The 26,001-nt window shown below is 38.1% G+C and overlaps 1 protein-coding gene across 7 annotated transcripts in view; it reads left to right on the top strand.

The window, feature by feature from the left end:
- Marf (Mitochondrial assembly regulatory factor) overlaps window positions 1-26,001 on the top strand; it is a 601,407-nt gene that overhangs the window by 473,665 nt on the left and 101,741 nt on the right. For 6 of the 7 annotated variants that reach the window (XM_067141660.2, XM_067141658.2, XM_067141661.2 and 3 more), the window contains one exon: window positions 17,115-19,177. The exons of the other annotated variant lie outside the window; for it this stretch is intronic. The gene's annotated coding sequence lies outside the window, so the exon portion shown is untranslated. Of the gene's footprint in view, window positions 1-17,114; window positions 19,178-26,001 lie in introns of those variants that run through there. 7 annotated transcript variants of the gene reach the window in all.

The raw sequence follows: 26,001 nt of genomic DNA, 5'->3' as shown, positions 1-26,001 counted from the left end.
CCATTTCTTGATGGATACAGTATTTTTGTATCCATCTCTTGGCACAGGCCAGAGCAAAGTGTAGCTTCCACCGAAGTCCCAGTCTCATCCATGGCTGTGACAATATGGAAGCTGCTGGGGTATAGGTGGTGCTGAGTAATGACATTTGGAGCACGACTAATGTCTGAGTGTTATGAAAGGTATTGCTCATAGGATCAGTCGTGCTGCGGTAGCACCTTCTGGTCCTGTAACGAAAGCAATGGCAAACTACCTCACTCCTCATCTTGCCTAGTACGCCTCATTTGGGCTCTGCCATTGGTTTTTGTAGTTTTTCTATAACTGCATAGCCTTTGGTGGTGTTATTTGAAGATCCAACCAGCCTCTGGGCTGATGACCTAACAGATAGACAATTTATAACTGTTTCAAATTTTCATCAGTTAACAAAGTTCTGTACCAAATTTTTCATGAAATTCATGATTGAAAATAAGGATTCACAAAAGTATGTGTAAGTAAACAAAGCTGTCAAAGTGTAATGTCAGTCGGTAAAGTAACCTTCTCTTATGGAATCGCAGACCAACCTTTCTTAGGTCCTGCAATGCTTTTCACTCGCAGAATGGATAAATATGACAATTGTGACATACCACAGCTTCACTACATCATATACATGTCTCCATGGCTAAATAGTTAGCATGGAGGCCTTTGGTTTAAGGGGTCCTGGGTTTGATTTCTGGCCAGGATAAGGATATAAAATATCATTGGTTAATTCCTCTGGCTGAGTAGTTGGGCCATCTTCAATATTAGAATTTATCTTAGGTAGGGTTCCATTTTCACAGACGCACAGGTCACCTATAGGGCATCAACTCTAAAGACCTCCACCAGCCCTCTATGGAGGTGACACACAATTAACCGAGGAAGATTATATTTTCAGCCATTGCAGAACCTGCTTATACGTGAACAAGAGAAATTCAAAATACAAAACAAACTTCTCCTGCATGGTAACTGGATGCAGGAGATATTAATGTTTTCTAGAAATCTGTTTTTATGTCCTTATAGCTTGCAATCTACTAAGGCTTTTCTCATGGTCTGCTGGTAGATAACATCAAGTAGCAGACCCTGGATTTGATACCTTATACTAGTATTCCTCTACCCAATGAAACAGTCTAATTGCCTTATTTATTAACTAAGTTGTGGCATCATAATACTGATGTTAGAAATTTATCTTCTTGAAATATGGTAAATTTTGTCTTACAATGTCAAACTACGGCAAATGCTCTATTTTCAAGCTAAAAGCTTCTGGTTTTCAGGAAAACAGTTGTTATACAGCGCTCGGTGCTCAAAAACAGTTTTGCATATTCTGGTTTAGTGCATTTTTTATTTGGACTTATACTGCACATTATGAAAAACAGCGTGCAGTCAGTTATGCAAAAACAACAGAAATGAAACAAGAATATGAAGTTGGTTGGCAATGTGGGATTTTGAACTCAAAATGATTGTTCATTTTGTGGCAGATCAGTATAGTGTATAGCTGCCTGAGGCCCTGAGGCATGCTTGAACACAAAAAGGAATACTCAGCACAGAAGAATCAAACTTGTTTTAGGGCTGATTACCCCACCTTTTGAAAGCAGTTGCTAAATATACCACACCTTTTGCTGTATTCTGTGAGAGTCAGGGAACTGATTGACCACTGTGGTTTGATGGACCTGAATTTTATTATCCACTAGTGTAATGCCCTTGACCACAGTGGCAGCAGATCCTGTAATTACAGCTTGGAGGACATTTCTCTATGTACCATACCAGTCATATTACCCAGGATAGGAGCTAGAGGCACACGTCGACCTAATATGATCCCACCACAAAACATATCGGAACCCCTTTGCTGCTGATGGCACTCCAGGATGAAGGGCCCATATCTCACACCAGATCATCTCCAGATGGTGGTCCTACAGGTATCCTGGCAGAACGAAGTGGCAGTAGTTGTGAGCCTACAATGTACTGAAAGCAACAAATACCAATCCTCCCTGTGAGATCGGCATCCCATCTGTTGATCAGCAACCAGTCATGTCTCCCTCAAATTTTCCAAAAATCTGGAAACATCACTCTGAATCAATCCAACTGCAGTGGCGACATCTACTTTTCGCCATCCTTCTTGCAGCAATTTCACAATTTGAATGTGATCTTGCCATGTTTACCTCAATCCTACATGTACTCCCTATACTCCACCGACCTGACAAGTGACAAAGTGACCAACAAGACTAATGCCTCCTTTTGAACATATTGTAACGTGTTGATGGGTAGGTAACTGAACACACAACTGTTAGCATATACTCTAATGTTTATTAACTCTAATAATTACTTACATAACTGCTCAAGCACACAGCCTCACTAGTTCGCGATCTCTCTATTTGTTCAATCATATTGATTGTTCACTTATTCGCTACATCTAGAACAGTCTCGGTACACACTCTTCCACAGCTGACACTTATAGTTTAACTCAGTTCCACAGTTATTCTTGCTGTAGCTATCACAGGCAGTCAGTTCACAGCCCTCGCACAACAATCTAACAATCTGGTATGTCACACACACTATCCGTTCACTCACAACAGTTTTCATTCACTGTCCTTTGCTGGTCCCATGTCGAACTCTCCCATGCTGCACCAGACACAGTATTCATTTCACATCAGCTGGTGCAAGAGACTCAACTCCTTGAGAACAGACAGAATGAACACCGAGTTCCATGGACAGAACACTTAGAGACTGATACACAAACTGCCTCCTTAACTCGGGCTGAACCTCATCGCGAACTCTCACTGCCCACAGCGGCACTCATCGACAACACTCTCTCCGAGTGAACTGACTGCACTGTCACCCAGACTCAACTGGGCAGCCTTAAACAGGGAGGCCAGTTGTTCCAAAACAGTCCAGAAGCTGGATATGCCCACGAACCTCTTGCCCCCCCACCAGTTATCTTAATGTTTCATGTAATCTCCTATGGTTCCCAGGGAGACCCCAGAAAGAGGCCGGCACATCCCACTACCAGCCCCTCTTTCCTGGAGTAGACTCGGAGGCAATGGTCAGTAGCCCAGCTGTGATGTTGCTCTCTTGTGGGCAGGGCCAGACCAGCTTGCTCCTCACGGCTCGGAATCAGTGTATTGGGCACTGTCACATTGCCCCCTCCTTAAGGCAACTCACCTCGAGTTGCTCCATAATACGGCATCAGACAATTCAATTGGCTGGACCCTTCCCATGGGGGATCCACTGAGTCAGGTGAGTGACGTCCTTGGTCCTGGTGATGACAGTTCATGGGCCCTCACATATCAACCAAAGCTCCGACAACTTTGCCCTTGTCTGCACCTCCGTCTACCTCCAGGGCCTTTGCGCCTTCATTATTCACCACAGTGATGTGTGTGACTGGCTTGCACATCCCAAGGTTGGTCCTGCCGGATATCCTCTGTTCCTGCGGTGTCAAAGTCTCCATTCGTACTGGCACGCAGCTTCATGCTAGAACGAGCATCCTGGTCAGGTAGCACCCTCATTTGGTGGTAATCAGTTTAGGCTCTGTTAGCATGCTGCCTCCTAGGGAGGAGGGCCTCCAACCATGCATTCAGCATCACTGCCTTCATCCTTGGGACCATCGTCAGAGCCCTCTTAAAGTTCTGTTCCCCAGCAAGCATTATCCCTTGACGGATCTCGGTGTCATAAAGCCTTATTCCAATTCCAATATATATATATATATATATATATATATATATATATATATGCAGTAGAACCCCGCTTAACCGAACTTCACTTAACTGGAACCTGGCTTAACCAAAATTATCTGGCAAAATTGAATTTTAATATTTTGTTTTTACCTCTCATTACTAGCCGTCAATATTAGTAATTTTCCTGCTATATGTACTGAGAGCTATTAGGCAAACCCTATTTTTATGTTATGACTTATGCCAGAATGCACATGTAGCATAAAACAAAACAGTTTCTTACCCTCTTGTTCGTTCCATGGTACATTTTTTCTTGAACAAGCAGGAATTATTATTATTATTATTATTATTATTATTATCATCATCATCATCATCATCATCATCATCATCATTATTACTGTATTATTCATCATGATTATGCAGACAACTCCGACCTTGACAATAGCAGTTCTGAGAATCGAGTTACATTAGATGATTGATTTAATGCATTGGAGGCAAGATTGATTTCGAATTTGTATTAAAATACAGTACCACATACTTTAATTACAGTACTGTAATAAAATTACTGTATACAGTATTCAGTTCAGTAGTAACAAAAAAAGTTTCATTAATTCAGGTTGCTTTGCGCTTTGTTGAACAAAGCAATGAACCTACACCAGCTGATGTATTGTTGATTAAACGGTAGCACGACATAGCTGCACGACAGCGCTGCACCAAGAAAATTCAGAAGAAAATCACTGATTTTATATAATGAGTGACATTATGTAAACATTTTAATGTTAATATACAGTATGCACCTTTGCTTAAGAGAGTTTATGCATTTTTATTTTGACATTTAACTACCGAAAATATTTACCATGTGTCATCCGAAAAAATGCATCAACCGAAGTGGCTCCACCCCCTTTCTTTTGGATAAACGGGGTTCTACTGGATATGTACACATAGCATTTATATTGGAATTATATTGTTTCCCATAGGGAACCTAAAATATTCATCCTGAATGAGTAAAATCATAATTCCAATGTAAATATACATTTATATTGGAATTACGAATTTTGATTCCCTCAATATCTACATCGTCATAAAGCTTATTGAAAATGATGTCGGCTGCCTTGCACTGTGTCTCATCCCAGGGTGGAACATCCAGAGTCATGTCGGCTGGTCTCTCGACCTAAGCAGCGAATTCCTACAGTGTTGCTGTAGTGTTCAGTGTTCGTTAGAGTACTCCCACATCCTCTTCGTAGGTGACACCTGGCTGGGGGCTGTGTAGTACCTCCACCTTTTGTCCACATAATCCGCCAATCAGGTGTTCTGTTCTCTCCTCCGACGTCCATCCGTTGTCCATGCAGGCGGTCTCAAACTGAGTCCAGCATGTTCTGCAGGAAGTGGTCCCGTCGAAACGCGGAGTTCCTACCTTCACAACGTTGGAGCTGCCGTCACTGTTGGTGGGCTTTATTCTGTTCTCCATGGCCATCATCTTTTCGTGCAGGACTCTCACTTCCTCCGTTGGGTCTGGAACTGCAGACTCCACAGCCTTGGGTATTGCTTCAGATCACTTACCGACCGGTTGTTGTTATCCTGCACGATAACAATCTTCAACACTGTTCTAGTTGAAACTGTGCCTCTTTCGGTTCCGATTTTGGTTGGTCCTTGTTAGATTTCAGTTCACTGATGAATTTATCCAGCTTATTGAGAAGAGTGTGGAAATGTTCAGTATTCATTTTGTATTCACTGCAGATTTTTACCCAACTACAGATTACGCTACCTATTTGCTTCTGACACCAATTGTGACATACCAGTACAACCCACTTCTGACACCAGTTGCAACGTGTGGGCAGGTAGGTAAATGAACACGCAACTGGTAGTATTTACTCTACGGTTTATTAACAAATTGTAATAATTACTTACACAACTACTCAGGCACAAAATCACGCTAGTTTGCGCTCTCTGTTCTGACTATTCAGTCACACTAATTGTTCACTCATTTGCTAGAACTAGAACAGTCACTTTACACACTCTTCCACAGCTGACACTTATGGTCTAACTTGATTTCACAGTTATTCTTGCTGTCGCTATCACAGCCACTTGGTTCACAGCCCATGCACAAGAGTCTCACAGTCGCATTTGACACACACTGTCCATTCACTCCCAACGGTCTTCGTTCACTGTCTCCTGCCGATCCCACATGGAACTCTTCCACGCTGCACCAAGCACAACTTCAACTTCACAGCAGGTGCACCAAGAGACTCGACTCTTCGAGAAGAGACAGACAGAATGAACACTCGCTTCGATGGACAGAACACCTGCAGAGACTGACTTGCACACTGCCGCCTCAACTCAGGCTAAACCTCAACTGGATCTGTCACTGTCCATAGCGGCACTCACTCTAAGACTGAGCTGACTAGACTCTGCACTCTCACCCAGTCTCATCTGGCCAGCCTTAAATAGGGAGGTCAGTTGTTCCAGAACAGTCCAGAAACTGGATACATGCAGAAACCTCTTGGGCCCCCATTTGTCTCGATGTTTCAGGTAATTGCCAGAGACTCCCATGGAGACCCCAGAGGGAGGCTGGCACATCCCACTACGAGCCCCTCCTTCCCGGAGTAGACTCACAGGCAGCTGCCAATAGCCCAGCTGTGATGTTGCTCACTTGTGGGCAGGGCCAGACCAGCTCGGCTCAGAATCAGCATGGCGGACACCACCACAATATGCAGTGCATAATGTGAACATGTCTTAGGTACCATGACATATACCACGTGAAATTGTAATATGCAGTTTTTTTAACACTGTATTATGTACTATCAAAACATGAAATACACAGAAGATGGGTGACATTTTCCAACATAGGATAGTGATGGGCAGTCTGAGACGAGATCTTGAGATTTCTCGCAGGCACTATTCCTCGCAAGAAATTTAGAGAGATCTTGAGAGCGTTGTCTCCGCGTTGTGTGGCGAGCAGCATATCGTTGGCTTACAGGTAGACAAAGCTGAATGTTGTTAGTGCCGATTATGCGAATAGCCAACTATGGGCCTTCTCCATTCCATAGATATGTGTCAACAAGCGACTAAGGCGATAATTTCTTTCATTTCAACCAAGGTCTATTTTTACTCATTATAAAGTAATTATAATAATTGTATGCAGCGGTAAGTACACGAATGAGTAGGCTAAGTACAGAATCTGGTGGCTACTGTAGGTACACCTACCTGGATACTAGAGGCGTGCATTATTTGAACTCGAGACGAGGCAAGATGCGCTTTGCTGCATATGCAAACACCATTACGAATGAGTGGAACGTGTATTCCATACCTGCCAACTTTTATGGTTTATCTGTAAAATTTACGAAAATTGCAGCATTTTACAGTTTTATGGATGGACGGTGTCATTTTACGACTTAGCGGACAAAATTTCAAACAACATTCAATAATCGCTCCACTTCCATACAATCGATTGTCTGCATGGGTCGAAGCACACTCAGTCTTGCTCGAAGGCAAGTCCATGATAGTCGATAACTCATTTTTTTATATGATTGGTATTTTTAACCATGTGATGTTTGTGTCGTTATTGGAATTGAATTTAAAGCCGGGATAACAGTTCTTCCATGTGAATCTTAGGTACCAATATAAATGGTCAGTTATTGGACATTCCCTATGGGAATCAACATCTATATCATCTGAATCTTAGGTGTCGACGGGCTCTGCTCCGCAAATTCTTTGTTCCGCTCTGTTCGCTTTATGTGATTTAACCGATATTCTTTGACCACGCGAGTGTTGTTCTTTGTTTACGAACAGTACTTCCAGATATTTAACGAATCATATTCTGTTGATTTTCTGTGCATACTAAAATCAAGAATGTTTTGGCCTTTTAAGGTTATGATATTTTTTTTAAGTGTTCGAGTTTTTGTGTTATAACTTCATGCTTCGCAATTTCCTGTATTCGTTGGACTACTTACATTTGTTCCAGTGACTGGGTATACTGCTGTTAGCGAAGCCCATTAAGTTAAAAAGAAGAAGAATTACATACATTCGTTCCGTGCGCGCGCGCGCTTTTTACCCTGTGCATATTCCTTGTTCACGAGGTTGGTGTCGTGTTCATTTAATTGTTTAAGACTTTGTGTGCTTTGACATGTTTTAATGAAGTGTTTTACTGCCTTGAGTGTTTGTTATAATTTTATGTGATGTTCAGTGGTCCAGGTTCCTTTCGATGTTTCAGTTTTTTCTCTGACATTTTCATACACTATATTCCTATTGTAGATTATCGTGAATAAATCCAGCAAGAAACAGTACCTCCAGACATTTAAAGAATCATATTCTGTTGATTTTACATGCATACTAAAATGAAGAAAGGGAGAAAAATTTGCCATTTTACGGTATGTGGGTGTGATATTAATATTGCACATGGTGGACACAATGATTTAGGTGATGGTTGGTTAGTTATTGGCATTCAGACTTCCAACATAGTGAATGATCTCCAGGATACAGATAAATCCCTTTCCTTTTCATCAGTGAGAAACTACTTTTGTAGTCTACTGCCTGTGACTACATCATCAGCAAGTTTCCACTCAAGGTTGATGTGTTAAAGCATGCTCAAGTTGCTAGGTTAGACAAAATTTAAGATGCACAGTTTTCTTTCATTTATTTCATTCTTGGAAAGGTTTCCTGTCATATTATGCAAGGAAGAGAATGAAACTACAGATGAGGTGGTGAATGAGTTCAGGTTGATGACACTTTGGTTGCAAATCATGATGCTGCAAGCGATTCCATTTGGGCACAGATATCAAGAATTCGTTGAGCCGATGGACTTCTTAAGTATAACCGAATTTGTAGAGTAATGCTGTCTATTCTCACCATACCCCATAGCAATGCAGATTGTGAACCTGATTTCAGCCTTGTGAAGAAAAATAGAACAGAGTTCAGATCATCCATGTCCAATGAATCTCTGGAGTCTATTTGTATTTTGAAGACCAGGAGGCAATAGACTTGGTCACTTTGTCACTTGTGAGGTCGGTGGAGTATAGGCAGTACATGTAGGTGTAGGACTGAGGTAAACATGGCAAGATCACATTCAAATTGTGAAATTGCTGCAAGAAGGATGGCGAAAAGTAGATGTCGCCACTGGTGTTGGATTGATTCAGAGTGATTTTTCCAGATTTTTGGAAAATTTGAAGGAGACATGACTGGTTGCTGATCAGAACTCTGGTCCTTGTTATGGCAAAACATTTTCTCAAGACTAATATTCTCCACGCCTGCTGCAGTTTAACATGGATTTCTTCTTGATTGATATATTCATCTACAAATCATTGCCCTATGATATAAGTAGATAGGATTTCTTTGAATTATCCTGTTTAAAGCATGAATTCTTGTATTTTGTAGCTCAGAAGTATTATTATTTTCGTCAAGCCGGGGTACGTCGAAAATCGTTAGATTTTTTGTCGCGCGTGACTTTTGCTGATAGCCCTTTTCATGTTGGCAGTTATGGTGTAATCTAAAATGCCTGAGTTTGCTCCAGTTCTTTCGACAGGTAGATCTGTACATCGTTATCAGACTCCAGATTCAGCATCATATGACCACTGCTTGTGTTTACCGATATTTTGGTGACGAAGGAAATAATTCCCTACAGTGTTATAGAGTATTCGTGTCCTAATTAGGTACTTCAGTATATAATGGTGCAATGTGTAATTTTGTCTAATTGTACACGACAACTTTAAGGCGATGTTCCGAAACGCAACATAAGTCGTGAATGTCGGTTATTTTGAAAGATGCCACATAGCGCAGCCCGCTGTGTTGTTTGTTCAAAAGAAGTGAAATATGTCTGCAGAAATACTTCTGGAATGATCCAGCACTTAAAAACACATAATATCAATGAAGGGGAATCGTCACAGAACACCTCCGGCCCAGTCTGCATCACAAGAAGCTACCCTTTCGACAACAATTGCGAGGTATCCAGGTAGGTGTACATCCTATCTACAGTTATTAAAAAATTATGCAAGTTATTCAGCTAAGATATCCACCTGAAAAAAACTTGTGAACCATTTAAATTACATTCTGTTTTCACTTTCATTAATACTATTAAGGGGCTCATAGTTCAACATGTAGTACTTTCCTAGGGTATCGACAAAATTTATCGACATGCGTTTCCATATGAGAACTGCTGATGATGTACAATCAAGGTTACGCTCGTAATTAGTGGGATGTCGCACAGCTTGCACCACAGGAGAATTGGACTCGAGCGTTGCCCATAATCCCTGTTGAAAGAATTGGGGCAAACTCGGGCAATTTAGATTACACATTCCACTCATGCGTAATGGTGGTTGCATATGCAGCAAAGCACATCTTGCCCCGTCTCAAGTTCGAATAATGCACGCTTCTAGAATCCAGATAGGTGTACATCATATCTATAATTATTCACGAATTATACAGGGTTATTCATCTAAGATGTCCACTTCAAATAAGTTGTGAACAGTTTAAGATACTGACATTCCATTTTCACTTTCGTTAATGGTATTAAGGGGCTCATAGTTCAACATGCAGTACTTTCCCAGGCTTTTGACAAAATTGATCGGCTTACACTCATAGTTACTGGGACGTTGCACTGATCTCAGCACAGGAGAATCAATCTCGAGATCTGTGACATCAGTCTCGAAAGTCTCGAGCAAGAGCGTTGTCCATCACTTACATAGGGTATAATTCCATGGTGACTGTCACATATAGTGAAATACAATATTTTGAGTGCATCTTAGATGTGTATTACTTTGAATTTTAAATTAAGTAGTATAAATCTGCGCTAAAAAGGTATCCATCGACCCTCCAGTACAGTCATTTTCAGGAAAAGTTTACATTTGTTTACTGGCCCATATTACATTGTATTTTCTCTAGTTTCCAGAAATATATGGTTATGCTTGTTTTCTTGTTGTTTAGTTTAAATTTAAATTATTGGATGCGTATGATTTTCTTTGCAGCTGTCACTTTGACAGCTGGACGTTTCTTTTTCGGTATTTCAATATGGAGGATATATTTGAACAGTTTAGTTCTCATACTCTGAAGTTAGTCTTCCTGGCACGCACCAGGTAGCAGAACTAACCAGTTTGTATTCTTGGCAAAATGTTTACATGGGAATACACAGAATATCATTGAATCTTTCCACGGTTTGATTTGACAATGTTGCTCAAGGGATGTGTATATAGGAGGCAATACCCTACACCTTAGGGTAATGGAGAGTATTTGCCATTTTAACAATGGCAGTACATCTGAACTGGACATCCTGAAGAAGGCTGGAATCAATCTTGGCAAACAGATAGTGTCCCGCATAGGTACCACAGGTAAGGACACCTCGATTTGGCTTTGAAGCAGTTTACTCTGGAGCAAAAACATTGGATACGTATAGGCCATGAAAAGGCACAAGAATAAAGCAGTACCTATGCAGCAGGGGGGTTTTTTTAGGAGAAGAAAAGTAAGCGACCTCTACGCTAAATGTGTACCTCAACTTTGTGACTTTTTCTCACATTTTTTTTTTTTTTTTTTTTTTCAGTATTTGTCATTACTTGGGCAAATGAAATTTCCACTTAGAATTAAGATATTAAAATTAATATAAATAATGCAGCTTTGTTGTAGTCCAACTCCTTGGCTGAATAGTCAGCGTTGAGGCCTTCGGTTTGGAGGGCCCCGGGTTTGATTCTCAGCCGGGTCGGGGATTTTAATCGCATCTAACACTCTCCTCTTCATATTCATACAACATACTACACTACCAACCACCACAGAAAACACGCAATGGTGATTACTTCCCTCCATATAGTTAAACGTAAGGAACGAACTTCATCTTTTGGTCCGTATTGAACTGAGATCACAATTAAATTAGAATCAAACGGATTCCACCTTTTCAATACAAAATACAATGTTGTTGGATGGTATTTACAACATTATTTATTACAGAACATGTTTCGGTGTTCAATTTTTGACACCATCATCAGCTGCTCAGAAAGTGCGAAAAAACTTGGCAATCTAAACATTAAACAACATATTGTCATATGTAACTCCTTAATATACATATATACAAACAATAGAATATTGCACTAGTTAAATCCTTAAACATCTACAGTAAATTATGCTATATTAAAACTCTAATATGTAACAAGAGAATTCTTGTAAGTCATAAATATAAAATTTCTCGTCTGTTTGATGAGTTGTCTTCACATTCCTTAATGTCAGTGATTTTGTACTATTGTACTATCGAATTCAAATGCGAACTTAAGCTTGAGGATTTAAAATTGTATGCAGTCCATTTGATGTTAAAATGTTCATTTACCGAGCTCGATAGCTGCAGTCGCTTAAGTGCGGGCAGTATCCAGTATTCGGGAGATAGTAGGTTCGAACCCCACTGTCGGCAGCCCTGAAAATGGTTTTCCGTGGTTTCCCATTTTCACACCAGGCAAATGCTGGGGCTGTACCTTAATTAAGGCCACGGCCGCTTCCTTCCAACTCCTAGCCCTTCCCTGTCCTATCGTTGCCATAAGACCTATCTGTGTCGGTGCGACGTAAAGCAGCTAGCAAAAAAAAAAAAAATGTTCATTTCATGTATATAATAACCACTTAGATGGATTAAAAGCTCGTTATATACAATATGATTGTTAAAACTGGGCCGTCTTCTTAAATTTATTAAGTACAAAAACTTCGTATTTTTAATGCTGTATGCGTGGTTGGAACTGTAATTTCATTTGTCCTACATTTGTTAGGCGGACATGTCTTCTCAGTTCAATAGAACCGTGCAATAATGAAACCCAATGTTAAGAGAAAAGCGGGAATATTGATAAAGAAAACTAATTGAATCTAACTGTTGATACGGCTGACTCACCTCTAAAGCTGTGTAATTCGTGTGACGGCTGCGGCGCAATGAGTGTGTCTGCTAGTATCTTGTGCTCTGTGATGAAGCACAGGGAAGGAGAAGGGGAAGTTTCTAGAACGTTGAACGTTTTGGGAGAGAGTCCGGGGGCGTTGTGGACGAAGACAGTAGTAAGCAAAGTTGTTATGTAGAGTTTGGAATATGCTCGAATTTTCTGGAATTTTTAACTTGTTAAGTAATAGAATCAAACAATCAAATAAAATCTTGGGTTTTTCCGAGATTTCATTCAAATTCAGGTTAGCGTTATAGTATTGGTCTAGATATATTAGACATGCCTCCGTAATGTCAAGCTTCTGTCCCTTAGACAGTGTTTCCATGATCTCGAGGTCTTTATCTATGTCTGTGAATTTATGTTTGTACTCAAGGATATGCTGGCCTACCGCTGAGAATCAGTGATATTTTACAGCGTTAAGGTGTTCCTGATACCTGACATAAAAGCTACGCCCAGTTTGCCCTATGTATCCGCTTCCACAGTCCCTACATTCGAACCCCTATACCCCTGATTTAGAATATGGATTGACTTTGTTGACAACCGAAACATTATGTAAAACTGTTGTACTTCTATTATCTGTCTTGAATGCGATCCTAATGTTACGTTTCCTGAAAATATTTGTAATTCTGTATACATCTTTATTAAACGTGAAGGTTGAAATTTCCTTTGCTTCTATTTTATTTTTCATCAGACTCGTGTGAGGGCGATATTTGAATTTGCTTATTATTCGTTCTATAAAATTCTCTTTAAAACCATTAACTTTAGCCATAGCTCGAATGATGTTCAGTTCCTTGTCCAAGTTTTGTTTGGACATTGGTATACTAAAAGCGCGATTCACCAAGCTGTTATAGGTCGCGCATTTATGAGCTAAGGGGTGTATCGAATCATTACGTATTGTAACTGCAGTTTGTGTGGGTTTTCTGTAAATACTAAAAGAAAATGAAGAAGCATGTCTATTAATCTTTAGGTCTAGATAATTAATGGATTTTTCTATTTCGGATTCTAAAGTAAATTTTATATCCATATCTATTGTGTTAAGATTATTAAGAGTCGTAGAGGCGTTGGTTATGCGTTCATCCAAGATAACAAAAGTATCGTCTACATACCTAGACCAAAATAGAACATTCTTGAATTTTTCATTATTAATTATTTGTGTGTCCTCTAGAAAATCTAAATAAATTTCTGCCAAAATTCCTGAGGCCGGAGATCCCATTGCAAGGCCGTTTTGTTTATAAATGATCTGGTCGAAAGTGAAATAGTTGTTATTGATCAGCAATTTTAAAACTGTCATGAATTCATCAATTTCAAGCTTGCTTAAGTGACTGTATTTTTTCAAATTTTTGGCAATAATGGGGAGCAATTTATTAGTTTTGATATTAGGGAACATATTTACTATATCAAAAGAATGTATTGTGTGGTGATCCTGTAATCGAAATTTAATTAATTCTTTAGTGAATTCTACGGCATTCTTTACGGATTTATTTGCAGTGTATCTGTAATGTTGTTTTAAGAATTTTTGAATATACTGCGCTAATTTATAAATGATAATTGATAATTGGCCTAATGGGGACTCCGGCCTTGTGGATTTTTGGCAGCGCTTTAGCGATAGGAAGGCCGGGGTTCATGCTAATTAATTTCTGCTTCTCATATTCATTAAAGAGGAAAGAAGATGTCTTCAATGTTTGTTTCAATTGCTTCTGCAATGACTGAGTCGGGTCCTTCTTAATAATAGAAAAAGAGTCATCATTAAAAAAGTTTTTTGTTTTTTGGATGTAGTCAGCTTTATGCATGATAACGGTTACGTTGCCTTTATCTGCTTTAGTGACTATAAGCTCTTCGTTTTTTATTTTCTTTTTAAGTTCAAATATTTGTTTCCTATCCTTGAAAGAATCTTTAGGGATGACAAACTTATTATTATTATTATTATTATTATTATTATTATTATTATTATTATTATTATTATTATTATTATTATTATTATTACTACTACTATTATTATTAACTGTTTTGTTCAGCTGTTTCTTTACTTCTGACTTCATCCTGTAAGTCGAGTGGCAATTTTCCGAGTGCGATTTCTGTTTCTATAATCAGATTTTTAGTTACTTTAGCTTGATTGAAGGTCGGCCAATTATGTTTAGGACCTTTCTCAAGGATAAGTCTTTCCCCTTCGTTCAAGTTGACATTGGAAAGATTAATGAGTGGAGTATGAAACTGTTTCAATGGATCTTCGTTATGTGTAAAATTGGACCTTTGAATCGGGGATGAAGATTGGGTTCGACCTTTTTCTGCTTCCTTCCTTAGTCTTTCTAGTCTTTCTAGCTTTCTAGCTATAACAGCTTGGTGAATCACGCTTTTAGTATACCAATGTCCAAACAAAACTTGGACAAGGAACTGAACATCATTCGAGCTATGGCTAAAGTTAATGGTTTTAAAGAGAATTTTATAGAACGAATAATAAGCAAATTCAAATATCGCCCTCACACGAGTCTGATGAAAAATAAAATAGAAGCAAAGGAAATTTCAACCTTCACGTTTAATAAAGATGTATACAGAATTACAAATATTTTCAGGAAACGTAACATTAGGATCGCATTCAAGACAGATAATAGAAGTACAACAGTTTTACATAATGTTTCGGTTGTCAACAAAGTCAATCCATATTCTAAATCAGGGGTATAGGGGTTTGAATGTAGGGACTGTGGAAGCGGATACATAGGGCAAACTGGGCGTAGCTTTTATGTCAGGTATCAGGAACACCTTAATGCTGTAAAACATCACTGATTCTCAGCGGTAGGCCAGCATATCCTTGAGTACAAACATAAATTTACAGACATAGATAAAGACCTCGAGATCATGGAAACACTGTCTAAGGGACAGAAGCTTGACATTACGGAGGCATGTCTAATACATCTAGACCAATACTATAACGCTAACCTGAATTTGAATGAAATCTCGGAAAAACCCAAGATTTTATTTGATTGTTTGATTCTATTACTTAACAAGTTAAAAATTCCAGAAAATTCGAGCATATTCCAAACTCTACATAACAACTTTGCTTACTACTGTCTTCGTCCACAACGCCCCCGGACTCTCTCCCAAAAAGTTCAACGTTCTAGAAATTTCCCCTTCCCCTTCTCCTTCCCTGCGCTTCATCACAGAGCACAAGATACTAGCAGACACACTCATTGCAACGCAGCCGTCACGCGAATTACACAGCTTTAGAGGTGAGTCAGCCGTATCAACAGTTAGATTCAATTAGTTTTCTTTATCAATATTCCCGCTTTTCTCTTAACATTGGGTTTCATTATTGCACGGTTCTATTGAACTGAGAAGACATGTCCGCCTAACAAATGTAGGACAAATGAAATTACAGTTCCAACCACGCATACAGCATTAAAAATACGAAGTTTTTGTACTTCATAAATTTAAGAAGACGGCCCAGTTTTAACAATCATATTGTATATAACGAGCTTTTAATCCATCTAAGTGGTTATTATATACATGAAATGAACATTTTAACATCAAATGGACTGCATACAATTTTAAATCCTCAAGCTTAAGTTCGCATTTGAATTCGATAGTACAATAGTACAAAATCACAGACATTAAGGAATGTGAAGACAACTCATCAAACAGACGAGAAATTTTATATTTATGACTTACAAGAATTCTCTTGTTACATATTAGAGTTTTAATATAGCATAATTTACTGTAGATGTTTAAGGATTTAACTAGTGCAATATTCTATTGTTTGTATATATGTATATTAAGGAGTTACGTATGACAATATGTTGTTTAATGTTTAGATTGCCAAGTTTTTTCGCACTTTCTGAGCAGCTGATGATGGTGTCAAAAATTGAACACCGAAACATGTTCTGTAATAAATAATGTTGTAAATACCATCCAACAACATTGTATTTTGTATTGAAAAGGTGGAACCCGCTAGATTCTAATTTAATTGTCCCTCCGTATAGGGTTGGCATCAGGAAGGGCATCCGGCCGTAAAACGGCCATATCCATATGCAACATAGTTTGTACCCGCGACCCCACTAGTGTGGGAAAAAGCGGTAGAAAAAGAAAAGAATGCAGCTATATTGTGTTGCAGAATAATACAATTATATTGAAATTAAGGGTCTGGTCCCCCACAATTAATTTTCCTCCTCCAGAATAATTTAATTTATAGAAAAACTTTAATAAATTTTCACCTATCAAAGCCACAAAAACTATTCTGCTATACAACAGTCGGAATATGTTGCGGAGCAATTTGCAGCAACAATTAGTCCTTAACATTAAATAAGAACTGAGATATACAGTTCTAAGCATGCATGTTATTTGTATCTTTGAAAATACCCCACAGATATTAATGTTTACTCATTTTATGCCAGAAACCCTCTAGTCTATATCCCTAGATTCTGTGACATCAGTTTAAAAAAGAAAAAGATAACTTTTTATGGAAATTTCATCATTGGTTTCTATGAATATGTTAAATAAAATTCACTGTATTTTAGTTTTATGAATTTGTTCTGAGCTGTGTTAAATTTTCTGTTTATAGATACTGCAAGGAGTGAAAGGTGATGTTACCAGAAACAGTAAAAAGCAGCTGTCTTTACGTACATCTCAGGTTATCACTTATCGTGTGGTTAGTTTGAAAACTAGATATGAGAATTTAACTTGTATGTGGAGATTGATAACATGGTAGAAATTTTATAGACTAAATTATGGTAGTCTGTTGTAAGAAGGCTGTGTTCATTTATAACTTTATGTTACATGGTTCACTTCTTTTTTCTTCAGATTTTGTTCTTTTTTTTTTAGCAAAAGAAAAAATGAATTCTGTCAGAATAATATTGTTCAAATGGCATTGCAATATTATATTCTCAGGTTCTAGACTTTTTCATGGTCTAAGTGTTATTAAAAAGTTGTGACTGATACTTCTTTATATTTTGAATAGCACATGAACCATTATAAAACTCCCAAGTTTTTGATGATGATCTTGTTTTTTAATGGGCCTAACATGGAGGGCATCCGTCCCTGTCTTGAGTTTTTCTCAGTATTGCTGTCATCACAAGTTATAAATTTCATAGTCAGATATTATTATTCAGTAGAAAATTATAGCTCTGAGCTGACTCAAATACAATCCTGTTATAGCTATTCTGTTAGTACAGCAACTCTAATTTTTAGCTTTGTGATCAGACTAGTGCTTAGAAATTTTGTTGTTCTTAATCATAAGAATATGACAGTTGTTGGTTAGTGTGTTATAATCCAGCATTAAAGTTTAGCCAAATTTACCCTAAATTTCTCTGATTTTCAGAATTGAAGAGTGAATGATCAGTCAAATTTTTAGTAATATGATGTAATGAATCATATTGCAACACTCAAATGCACATTCATTAATTTCTTACCTAGTATTTTCTAGAAGTATTAATACCTGTTGTAATTTTTCCTTTTCTTTCATCCTCAGTTCTGCCATGGTTGACATTAGTATTGATTACTTGCAAACAGAAACGTTAGAGAGGGCATACTGAATATGCTTAACCCAAGCACACCGTAACTTGGAATATATGTCTAGCAGTTTTTATATTTTGTCTTTTGATGAAATATCACCATAAAATGGATAACACACAAAATTTTAAATCTATTTAGGTATTATTGTAGGTTTGTGCCAGATGCAGTCCTGTCAGCATGAATTTAGAACAACTGCCTTAATAATGAAAAATCTTCAGTTGTTTTCAGCAACAAATTTGTGGCTAATGCTGCAGTATTACTCTTCATGGTGATAATTTTATTGTGCAAGTTTTTTCATAAAAATTAGTCATGTGACTTCAAACTATCTTCGTCCCTGCTCTAGCCTAGAATGTCAAATTCCCATTAAGTGAGCAACTAGAAATTCAGCCACAATACTGTTAATAAGAATTCATAGTAAGTTTGGAAATTGACAATACCATTTCAACTAAGAATGTACAGGGTTGAACCATTTAAATCATTAATGCAAGAATATCTCGAATACAATACATTTGAGAAAGATATTGTTTCAATACTAGTTAACTGACAGAAGAGGCATAGCTAAGAGCATGTATGTTTTATTTGGAGAACATTGTCATTGTCATCTGAAGGTCAGTAGACCTTCTAAACAATGAAACAGTTTTCGAATTAATGATTTTCTCATTTAGCACAGAGTTAAACGGATATTGGAAAAGTAACAATTGAGATAAAGTAATGTCATACTGTACACTATTATCTTCCTAGGCAACTTAAATTTAAAAGTTTTGAATCACTATTACAATGGTTGTTGAATTAGTTGCAGAGGTCTAGAACATTGGCCAGTTCAATCTCCTGACAATGTTTTTGTCCTGAGGCTACCTCGAAGAGAAAATTTATATCAGTTTCCCAAGAACACTGGCAGCTTCCCTCAATTTTTTTTTTTCTCCTGAGGCTACCTAAAAAAAAGTGTAAGTGTCCCAATACACTGGTGATATCCCTCAATATATATATTTTTTTTCTCTTTGTGGCTACCTCAAAGACAGAATTAGTCAGTGTACCAAGAAAACTGATGGAGCACTTATTACATGCTTGTACCAATATTGATGAAGACGTACTTTTACTCATGTATCAGTTGTTTCTTCTTGGAGCCTCCGTGGCTCAGCTGGCAGCGCGCTGGCCTCTCACTGCTGGGTTCCGTGGTTCAAATCCTGGTCACTCCATGTGAGATTTGTGCTGGACAAAGCGGAGGCGGGACAGGGTTTTCTCCGGGTACTCCGGTTTTCCCTGTCATATTTCATTCCAGCAATACACTCCAATATCATTTCATCTGTCATTCATTAATCATCGCCCTGAGGAGTGCGACAGGCTTCGGCAGATGGCACAATTCCTATCATTGCCGCTAGATGGGGGCTTCATTCATTCCATTCCTGACCCGGTCGAATGACTGGAAACAGTCTGTAGGAATGATCAGTTGTTTCTTAACCCATTCCAGTCTGGGCCTTAATATCCCTAAGAAACGTTCTGGACTGGACATTTTTAAGGATCTTTAAAACATTACATCTCTGTACCTGTAGTAGATATTGGCATGATTCTTTTTTCGGTGTGCTTGTTTGAGAATCTAATTTTCAAAAGCGCTCTTTGTATCATGTCAACTATCACTTGAGATTTTAAAATTGTTTATATATTATACCATGTTTTGCGAATGGAAGAAAAGTCTGACGGATAACTAAGCAAGTACAGTTTTCTGAAATACAGTTATATTTACCCTATTTCGCTAATATAAAATGTGCATTGCAATTACAAAACAACAACAATAATCGAGTACGATATAAAAACAATAATTTTTCAATAATAATAATAATAATAATAGTAATAATTGCAATAACGAAAATGGGAGCTCTTACGAAATTTTATTTTAATTGGTAAATTTTGTTAAAACTTACTCAAATGTAAAATTATTGTTCCATTTACCACAAAATACTTCTGAGAAAGAGAAAATAAGTCTTCTAAACAGACTTTACGAATATGTAGACAATCTTACGTATTCACGCAAATATGAAATACGCGGGAACATGCGCTAGGCCGTAAAACGATCACCAGTCATAATGAAATGCAAGAAGTTGTTTCGAATTCATATGTCAATAATATCTTCATTTGTGCATAAACTTATAATATATCATAAAATATCGAAAATATCACTTTCGTCAAGCACATGTTTGCCGCGAGAAACCATGTCTTGGAGCTCACTGAGTGACAACATCTACTGATGCATGCAGTTCAAAAATATCGTAAATTCTCTGACTTTGACATATAATACTGCCATCTGCTTAAATACTCTTGTAACTAATACATGAAGAAACACGTTATAACCACCAGAATGCGTGCATAGCTCGTTCTCGATTTTTAGCGAATTGTCAAACCTTACTACGGGCTATGCCCGCAGCGCGTCCTGACGATGGGGCAGGAAAGGGCTAGGAGTAGGAAGGAAGCGACCGTGGCCTTAATTAAGGTACAGCCTGGTGTGAAAATGGGAAACCACGGAAAACCATTTTCAGGGCTGCCGATAGTGGGATTCGAACCTACTATCTCCCGAATACTGGATACTGGCCGCACTTAAGCAACTGCAGCTATCGAGCTCGGTGTTTTTATTTTAGTAGAACATCACACTTTGGAAGAATGCTTGGTGGTAGTCATTAGTGGTAGACCTCAGGTACACATCAACACCTCCATCCTTTTCCTGCCAACAGCTTGAAAGAAGAATGTACTAAGCATATTGTTGCCATCTTTGGTGTTCAGAACTATTTCATTGTGCAAACTCATATTTGAGCTGTGATTCCAGATCTAGATTTACTGCAGAGAAGGAACTTCATGTACCTTCAGCCAAACCCAAGAAGACTTGACTATATTCCAGATATACCCAAGGCTAGGAAAGGAAAAATCTGTTTTCCATCAAAGAAATCATGATTGGTTTTCTTATTTGGTCACTGATGTATAGGATAGTTTTATCCATACATGGTGACATGATGAGCCATATAGAGTGAAACCTCAATTCTCCATTTTTGGAGGGATGCCAAAGAAGAAATGTACAATACGGGAAAACAGAAAATCTGGGAATAAATTAACACCATCATCAATTTGACTAAACATCACAAAAATGAAATATTATAATCTTACAAACACTCCCAAACCAAACCAAACCAAGCCAAACTACAATATATCCCTAATGGGCCTTTGTCTACCAAGCGACCCCTGCTCAGCCCAAAGGCCTACAGATTATGAGGTGACGCATGATCAGTATGACTAATCCTCTCAGCTGTTATTCCTGGTTCTCTAGACCAGGGTCGCCATCTCACCATTAGATAGCTCCTCAATTAAAGGTAATCACATAGCCTGAGTGAACCTGGAACCAGCACTCATATCCAGGTAAAAATTAATCGAAACCGGGGCCTCCAGGTGAGAGGCAGGCAAGCTGGACCGCTAGGCTGGCTTCGAACATTAATTACACAAGTTAAAAATCTTGAAACTTTACATTCAGTTTTACCAAGGAAACTTCATCAGTTTTCAGTGAAAACTTTAAGGTCAGGAACTTAGATCAGACAAACTCATCAAAAGTCTAATAACGCCAAGCCAAGCAACAAACGACTGCAAGTAGTTTTTAATTCTCAAATCTAATAAAATAAAGCACATTAGATACAGAAGTGCTCAACATGATGGCAAAATCCCTTCTTTTTTAAATCTTCAATTGTAATTTGGTCACTGGTATACTCTTCATAGTAAGTTTCTGGAAGTTGTACCACATAAATTAGGCCTGCATCAACTTTTAAAGGTTATGTTGAGCTGAAGAATATGGTTTTAAATGTAAGTATCGATTATCAAAAGTTCTCGAATGCATTATATTCAATTCTGCCCATCACTCATCACAAGCAAATTGAAAAGAGAATAAATGTATTCAAAACTCAGAAATTTCATTTTCTCGTGACCGTGAACTGGGCTGGAAAGCGCACTCGCTTGTATAAGCCAGTAAAAACGGAAAATGTACAAACTTTTTAAATGTTACACTGCAGATACAAAACGACTGTGTTTTTTATAAGGACATTTTAACACAAAAAAGGTAAACGTAAAATTCCCAGTCTTATATTAGGACAGTAATAGGCGGTCCCAAGACCTCCCATGGCATTATGTATTTAAGGTGCAACATCTCTTCTGGTCTCAGAAACATCATCATATCTGATAATATTAAAATACTAGGTTCGTGTTAAGAAGGAACAATTTCGATTCCTGTCTGAGACCCTGACCCCATGTTAGTACATACAAATAAATAATGAATTTGTGTGCTGAAGACCTGCTTGATACTAAATTCATGCCTAGTACAGGGTTTTGTATGTAAATATTGTGTGCTGTCATCTCCTATATTGCCCATTTACTTAACATGAGAAGCATTATACTTCTAGGGTGTTCCTTAAAGGTTTGCCTGTGGTGAGATTTATTTCTCTAGGCCTGTGTGTCTTGTAGGCTGATCATTCCATGATGTAATTATTATTTTTATATAATTACCTCATGCATGTCTTTTATATTTATGAAAATGAACTGTCTAACAAATTGAAACTCTATGTAATTGTTTGCAAAACACTTAGATTGTTCTCTTGGATCAGTTCCTAATGAACAAGTAGCTAAACATGCTGGATTATATAGAGAATATAAAGTAATTTGATTTTTGGTACGTCATTATATTTCCCTTAACTGTTGACTAAAACCTCATGTAAGTTTGTCATTTATTTGCTCTTTGAACATATTTGATACTGCTAGTACTTGGTCTGAAGTAAGAAATTACCTTTTCATAATTAGTTCTACTTTTAGGGTAGAAGTTTGTTGACGTAAGATTTCTTAATTGTTTTTATGGTAGTGTTCAGAATACAAATTTAACAGCTCATTGAATTTCTGTTAAACAAATTTGATTATGGCTCAAGGTGCAATTAATTAAAATAATTTCACTCTACTGAACCTGTTATGTATATTTTGAGTTATTTTATTTTATTCCTGTGATTAATAATTTGTGTTGTTATTTATAATACACTTCCAGGAATTGATTGTAAAAATTGTGTACAGTGTTAAATTATGTATATATGTTTTAATTTAACTTTATCACAATTTCTTTCATGAATTACATTTGAAATATTAACATTTTATATTTCAAATTGAATGTAATGTTTATTGGAGAGAATATATGGGGAAAACTATGTGGTTTCAGCCCAGATATTAAAGAATTACCGTTTGTATTGAGTGCTGTATAGATGATTATGTATCAGAATTGAAATAAAGAAAGTAAACTATATACTAAATACAGTATAATGCTTCACAAGATATTTTCCACACTTTATACCCATTATAAAGTCCTTGCAATACTCTACTCAGAAAAATAAATTTGGTCACTTCTTATGTGTTCATGACTCCATGATACATGTACATATTTAAATGACAACAGATAGCAATCAAATCAAACCACCTCCTTTGCAACAATTAAGAATTGAAACAATAATAGTTTCGAATAGCTATTGCTAGCCTGGTGCAGTCCTTTTAAGGCAGACCCTCCGACGAGGGTGGGCGACATCTGCCATATATAGGAAACTGTGTGTTATTGTGGTGGAGGATAGTGTTGTATGTAGTGTATGAGTGGGAGAGATGTTTGAGACAGCACAGGCTCTCAGTCCCCAAGCCAAAGGAATTAATTGATTAAGATTAAAATCTTCAATCCAGCCAGGAATTGAACTGGGAGTCCTCTGAACTGAAGGCCACTATGCTGACCATTCAGCCAAAGAGCCAGACAAAGATTGAAATGAAAAGTGTTCTTTGGACACTAAATAAATTGCCATTTCACGTGTCGTAAAGTGGCCCCTGGTCATACACCAAAATGGTCATGTGGTAACTGAACATGTTAATAAGGAGTATTGCCACCCCTTGCTTGGATTACAGCTTCACAATACCTTCTCATGCTTCTAACGTTCAGATGAGGAAGACGTCCCCACTTTTCCGAAACTACATCTTCAATTGCTTGTAGTATTTGAGAGGGGGGTGGGGTGGATTTCTCACTCGGATGCATTACTCGAGTTAGTCCCAGACTTGTTCCATCAGATTCAAATCGGGACTTCTGGATAATCTCTCCATTCGTTCAACTTTGGGCTTTATCAGGATTCTCTAAAAGATGTTGGCATCATGTCACTCGAGCATTATCATGCATGAATACCTCATTTTCTCCAAGTTGCCTCATGTAAGGAGTCACTTGTGGGACTAAGATCTCATCAGTGTACCATCAAGCAGTTAGGGATCCATTGTAAATGATCAGGAGATAGTTTTTATGTCAAGCCTTATGGCTGCCCACATCAATCACCATAAGAAATGTTAGATTGTACAGCTTTTGGATAAAATTGGTATCCAAGTCTTCTCCTGACTTCCAGGATGACCATCTGAATAATATAACACAAAACTGGATTCATCCAAGGACAGCACAGGACACCGTTGCCTTATCTGCCAGTGCAGATGATCTCGAGCCAACTGCAGCTTGCTGCCACGATGTCATCTGTCCAGTGCAGGTACTTGAGCAGGTTGTCAGAATCTTAAATTGGCCTCTCGAAGCCTTTTCTGACTGTTTTGATACTAACTCGTGCTCCAGGAGTCCACTGTAGCTCCACCTGCAGTGTCCGTGCTGTAACTTAGCAGTTTAAGAGAGCTTGTAGATGCCCAAAGCGATCCTGTCCTGGGATAGGAATTGTGCTGGCTGCTGAAGCCTGTCGCAATTGCCTCCAGTGAAACCATGTCATGAGAAATGGCATATCCATTGTTACACAATAATGTAACGTAATCCAGAATTTCCTCTTCTACTTGCAGAAACTTACTAGTTTTTGGACTGCAAAATGCTTGCAACACTCGATAGCAGGAAGAACAGTTTTTGTTTTCCGCCGATACTACACATTGCGCTCGGACACTGAAAACTTGCAGCCGTGTTTTATCTTTGTACTTTTCAAGAAAAAGTTTCCACATTATCCCAATGCTCGGATGACTGCAAGTACTTCCTGTTTGGTGTCTGAAAGAAAGAAAAAATGTGATGAAAAAAAGCAAACACGTTTTTTAAAATATTTGCATTAAGAATGGGCCTTGAAAAGATGAGAAATAGAAAATATTTTCATGACATAAATAAAATTAAAATATTATCCTTTACAGGAAAATGAAACTGCAATCCTTGCATGCCATCCATGAATAAATTAGTAACATACCTTCTCTCATCCATAATGTCCAGACCTGCATTTAAAACTCTTGATGTGTTTGTGAGTTATGTCCCTAATGTGGTCAGTCGTGGAATGCTGCATATACAGTCTCTCCTTTCTCCTCTTGCATATCCATGTTCAAAATAGAATGCAGCAAGGCGAACTAATTTGGCATCAATTCGTAAAATGCTGGTGAATGTCACTGCACAGACCTTTATGCTGTCAATATCTTCCGTTTGCACGAAGTGGCATGTAGAAAATGCCTGTGTTCGTGCACTAATGTTTCCCCTATGAAGTACAGTTTTCTGCATTTGAATCACATTTTTAATGAATGCAACTTGTTCTGCTGTTCTTTCATAAAATAATGTATTAAAACTTCTGGAGTCAGCATGTAACAACGCAGTAGCCCAGCAATGGCCATCATTATGCTTACACGATACTTTCGGAACAGAGCCATCACTCGCATATTTCTGCATTTTCTATTATTTTTCATCCATTGGGAAGGTGTACATGCCCTTTTCCTGGCTGTCTGTCCAAACTGATGTTCTGCATCTTCTTGCATAGTAGTATGACTATGTTTACTGTGTCAAAATCACTACTGAAGTCAGGGGGTGTCAAGACTGTCATTTGTCCATTGCTAGTCTTATGTCGTTCGTTACCTAAAGAAAGGCAGCCACAGTGTTCTGAAGCCAGATTTCAATG

This window comes from Anabrus simplex, chromosome 2 (genome assembly GCF_040414725.1).
Source record: "Anabrus simplex isolate iqAnaSimp1 chromosome 2, ASM4041472v1, whole genome shotgun sequence".
In the NCBI taxonomy this organism is placed as follows: domain Eukaryota; kingdom Metazoa; phylum Arthropoda; class Insecta; order Orthoptera; family Tettigoniidae; genus Anabrus; species Anabrus simplex.
The sequence above is the reverse complement of the archived record's forward strand: the minus strand, read 5'-3'. Positions and strand labels throughout refer to the sequence as shown.